Below are 5,643 nucleotides of genomic sequence, written 5' to 3'. Positions count from 1 at the left end.
ATTAAGTATTCAGATTTCAATGGAGTACATGGTATATATATAAGTTAGTGACATCATCATAAATAAATCTCAATCATCAATACGACGTTACCTCACTTATACAAAAACGTACATTGTTAATGTTTCCTCTCCACTAATCATTGCTCTAAATGTTGATTAATGGAATTTGAGCTAGTTTCTGTTAAGCTGTGAATAATTCCCAGCAATTACTATTAAATATTCTATAGTTGGGTAGGAGTTGGGTCATCTATCAAGTGATTGTGAGTATTTCCCTTCCGGTTTCTTTTAGAAGAAAAGGTTGGGAGATGCAATAAATGTAACGACGTGTCACTGATTTCATTAGAATAATGAAATCATTGAACTGGCCTAAACAACGAATAAAGATAATCTATTCTCGTCTATAAAAATATGTTCAATCAATACGTCATCATATATATACCAGTGACGTCATCATAAATTAGTCTTAGTTTTACAAAAACTGATTCAAATGATTCACTCAGATACTTTACTATAACACCTTCGTGAAAATGATGCCTTTTATAGAGGGTCCTTTACAATTTTGGACTTTTTCAATGATTGATAACAGAGATCGAATCAGTTAAGGACCAATACAACCTAGATATTATTTAATTACTGATACTGTTTGAATAATGATGTCGACGATTTTTCTATATGTACTTATCAGCTGTTTTTCTCATAATTACAGATAATGAGCTAAATACTAAAATAAAATTAATTTTATAGCTTTTTTTTTTTAAAGTGATCGTTCTTATGTCTCACTTTATTCAACAACATGTGTGCTTGATAATTAATTAATCATCAACCTTGAAAATTTAAAGATTATGTATTATATATTTTTTCACGAAGGGAAACTTTATAATGTCTAAAATGACATTGATATGAAACAGCAGACGAGATTTTAAACTATTGGTTGCTAGTAACAAAATATGTGAATCTACTTATTCACAATCTTTATGTCTTACCAATCCAGATTAAGTAAATAACTATTCACAATTCATTTCTTACGAGTCAAAGCCATGTTTCGAGTATTTAAGGTAGCATTTTGTATCTTTTCACTAAGAAAAATAACAAACAAGTAGAATTTGATCTCTTGATTCCAAATTTGACCCTTATTGATCTTTCTATTAGCCTAATGTCATTCGGAAAATGGGCATAGAGTTTTTGTTATATTTAACAGGCATAGCTTTTTTAAGTGCTTGGTGTTGAAAAGAGGGATACATTATGTGAATTCCTCTTTTCTTCCTATCTATGGCTTGCAAATATATGGACTTTTCTTATAAGATCAATTCAAAAATGAGTTTTATCCTTCAAATATTGTAGTGACCTTATTTCAAATTTACAACGATATAGAAGGTTTTTGTGAAGGGTCTTTCTTATAAACTAAAGTTTAAACTTTCAACTAGCAAATGATATATTTTTAAACTTTCTGAATATACTCTTCTTAAACCCATGAGCCTTTGAATAAATAGTACCCATTTTCTAATTTAAACAAGGATGACTCGCATAATAGACATGATAGATACATTTTGAAATGAGGTTTGGAATCTTTTAACATTAGTCTTTGAAATATTTACACATAATTTATCCACATCTTCAACAGAGAGCACTTAAAAAAAGTTTTGCATTTTAAATGTAACAAAAACTTTATTGGGGTTTTCTGATGGCCATACGCCTAATAGAGAAATAATAAGGGGTGGAATCAAGGGATCAAACTATTAAGTTCATCAAATGCCATTTTTGTGCTGATTTTGAAGAGTGGAATCCGAGATTAATCTGAAGTTGAAGCTTAATTAAACTTGAGTCCGAGCTGTGAGCCGGTATATTCAGCAATTTCGGTACAAACAGGGATGGACCCGTTCAGACTTTTTCTGTCAATAATTTTTTGAGGTACCAGAGGGGACGCACCTTTATCCTTTTTTCTCGTGACCCATGCTATTTTTCTTCTCTTTGTAGAATTCACTATCTGAATTTATGAAGGTTGCGTAGTTGCTATTATTTTTATAAATACCAAAAGTTGGTAAATAAAATTGTAACAAAAGACAATATTTGACAAATAATTATCATGAAACATCTGGCAAATAATGTATTTTTTAGACAGAACAAAAATTCTATATGACGATAACGAAAAATATCCAAACACGCCCGTCTGGGCTCATAATATTTTTTTGGGAATATCACGCAACGGATATATAAATTATCAATCTGCAGACACCCATCATCTTAGAAGGAAGAACCAATTTCTTATTGTCCATACATCACGTTATTTTAATTTATATCTCTTGAATAAAAGTGATGGTTAACTCTCACTTTCATTTGGATTTTTCTTTTTGTATATTTTGTACATAGATATTCCTATTATAGTGCTCTAAGAAAATCAATTTGCATTTTAAATTTCACTTTTATTTTACATCCATAAAGAAAACAAAAAAGAAAGTATCTCACAGGATGCTAATCAAGCATATATCTATGTATATACGATAAGTTATTGTTTGAAGATTTCATATTTATTTATATATGGGATTTACTCCGTTCACAAATAAATCTTAAACGAACATACGTTTAAGTTCTTAGAATAAATGAAACATAGATAAATATATCCATACGAATAACTTGTTACATAATCATTTAAATCCGTAGGAACTAAAGTTAAGACTCGGTCCAAGACCCATTTTTTTCCCCCAGTTTGATTAGACGTATTTCGACCATATTTCGGTCCAGCCGCGATCTCACACCATATACAGAAATTTAATCATTTTCAAATCGAGGAACGTTTTTTTGGTCTCAATCTATGGACCTATTTTCTATCCCACCCCCCTCCCCCGAATTCTATATCCTAAATGTACACACGTTTAATTTCTAAGAATAATTTAATCATAGATACATTTATCCCTACGAACAACTTGTTAAATATAATCATTTAGAATGGTAAGATCCAGTAGTTTTGAAACACTTGGTGACATAACAAAAGTAATACTATTAAACAAGGTTGTGCCCAAACATATACTGAAACCAGGTTTCAATTGAACATCTAGTGTAGAATTGGCATGTTCAAAAAAAGAAACCAAAAATTAACATGTTAACCCTGACAATTTGAAGAATGTTTTTAAGGAGAGAAAAAATGATGCTTCTGACGTTTTATTACATCAGCTACAATCAGCTGTGACAAGAGAGGAAGGAAAAAAAGGACATAAACAAGGACATTTTCTAGAATTACTCAAATGTCGATCCCAAATTCTCAACAAGGACTGACAATTAAAACTCCGCAACAAATCCTCAGTGTTACGCTCCGTCTTTTATGACCACACACGAACGTTCAAACAGGTTTTGAATATAATTGAATCTATTTTGGAAAGCATGTTGTTCACTACTCAGGAATTAAATATTAATAACAACTTCTAAGGGAAAAAAAAATCGTTCTTTATACTACCAACTACAAATTAACGGACCAGCTAAAAAATACACCGGATTTACATGTATGATAATGAATATATAACAAATAGATAAAAAATAAATTAGCTTTAATCAATAAGTCAATTTTCTGAGTTGTTTTTTTTCCTGCAATTGCAGTGTTTTCCAATATTTTTTACTTCGCCAGGTTGATACAGTTGTTTCTTATGGATCTGGAAACGTGGTTTTAGGCATCAGACGGTGTAAACAAAAGAGGGAATGGGTGAGGTAGATTATGGATCCATGTAATATTTCTTAAGCCAGGCCTTCCCAAACTTTACTATGATTTGGCCCCTCTACACTAAATACATTTTTAAGTGAGGGCCCTTTGTACGACCCCCCCCCCACCCCCAAGCCTTCATTTACGGCCCAACTTTGAAAACCATTGTATTAAGTAATCTTAGTTTTTGCGTATAAAGTAGCTGCAGTTCCGTTTGTATTTAATATTATTTCCTGGGCCCGAATTTTCGAGCGACGCTCCTTATTTTAAGTCCCTGTTACTAAACTGAGCCTGTATAAAAGAGAACAGAGACTGATAAAGCTGAGTCGAGACTGGTAGAACCACTGAACCTGAACCGGACACAACCGTGCTATTAGGGATAGGAGTACATCTAATCATTTGTGAAAATATTGGAAATGTTTGATATCAGCCCATGTTTAGTGGTAATCGTATTCGACTTATATAATAAATGATGAACGAGCTAAAATTTGGCTGTAGTTGGAGTTTGTGAAACATTCTACCTTAAACCGTGAGTTTTTTAAGTATCAAACGTGTATTTCTTGAATATATCTTGCTGTTTATATGGGTATAAGGAAAAAAATGAGACGGAACATACAAAATTGTTCTAGTTAAAATTTCATCGATCAAAACATTTTGCTACTTCCGTGGGCATATATTTTTTTTTCAATGGATATACTGCATCGTTTCTAAATTATTAAACCTAAAACCTTTTAAACCGAGTTATTCTTCAATACGTATTTACCGTTTGATTTAATGAATTATATATAATTTAATGGAGCTTATATTTTACTCTCAGTCAAAAAAACAATATATATATATATATTATGGGGGGCCTTGTATTGGAACTTTTTTGTCTCTTCATAATTTTGATAGGTTAATAGAAATACAAGGTTGTACCATAAAGTATGTAGGACGGATGTTTGACCTCCACCACGCTTTTAATATTGACGTCATAGGAAATGAGTGGTTGCGTGTTTTGTCAAAATCTGTTTTTCTTGCCCAACAGTCGCTATGATACATTAAATTGACAATTCTAGCAATAGGGATATCATAGACTATGAGTCGATGCGTGTTTCGTCAAAATCTGCCTGTCTTGCCCAGCAGTCGGTACAATACATCAGATTGAAAATTCTAGCAAGCCTGATTACATGATGGTTTAACCGGGTATTTCTATTAACTTTGCTACAAGGTAGTGTGTAATGTTTTGTAGATGTAACATAAATAAATCATATTTCTATTTGAATGGATCGATTAATCGGACATGTATATAATCAATCATCGACTCTATTAAATCTCTATAAATACTTGTATGAATATGAAGACATCGAGAATAAACAAATTAGTACACATCAGTTTTTGAAAAAGTTGCGTTTATTACATCAAATAGTAGGTACAATCTATTAATTTTGTAGCTGTAGTTGTAAGCCTTAGTCCTGACATTGAAAAACTTTTAAGTAAAGCAGTTATCAATATACAGGATGACTCAAAAATTAGAAATTTATGTAGCCTTTTTCACTTTCACAAATTTTTATTTTGTGCCATTTTTATGGCAATGTTTTGATGCAAAAGTTAGTTATTCAACAATTTTCTATACTTCGATTACAGATCAATAAATTACCTGGTATATTTACTTTGAGGTTTTACTCTATGATCAACCTGTCACTGAGTTAATGTTAATTAAAGGTGTTCAAAATTTATGATCAACCCTGTATTTAAAAAAAAATATGCATTAGTTGGTAATAATTTCTTTTCTTTCTAAAAAAAAAAAAGTCCTGATAGAATCATTATAATCTATATGTTATAAAATGATCCATGAAACGTAGTATGTGAGATATTGAATATTTCACTTTAAAAAATTACATAAATACGTACATGGTTAAACGGCCCCTCTTTCACATAAAGAAAAGAAAAATTAGAAATAACTAATGCACACC

The sequence above is a fragment of the Lepeophtheirus salmonis genome, chromosome 10 (assembly GCF_016086655.4).
Source record: "Lepeophtheirus salmonis chromosome 10, UVic_Lsal_1.4, whole genome shotgun sequence".
Lineage (NCBI taxonomy): Eukaryota > Metazoa > Arthropoda > Copepoda > Siphonostomatoida > Caligidae > Lepeophtheirus > Lepeophtheirus salmonis.
The sequence above is the reverse complement of the archived record's forward strand: the minus strand, read 5'-3'. Positions refer to the sequence as shown.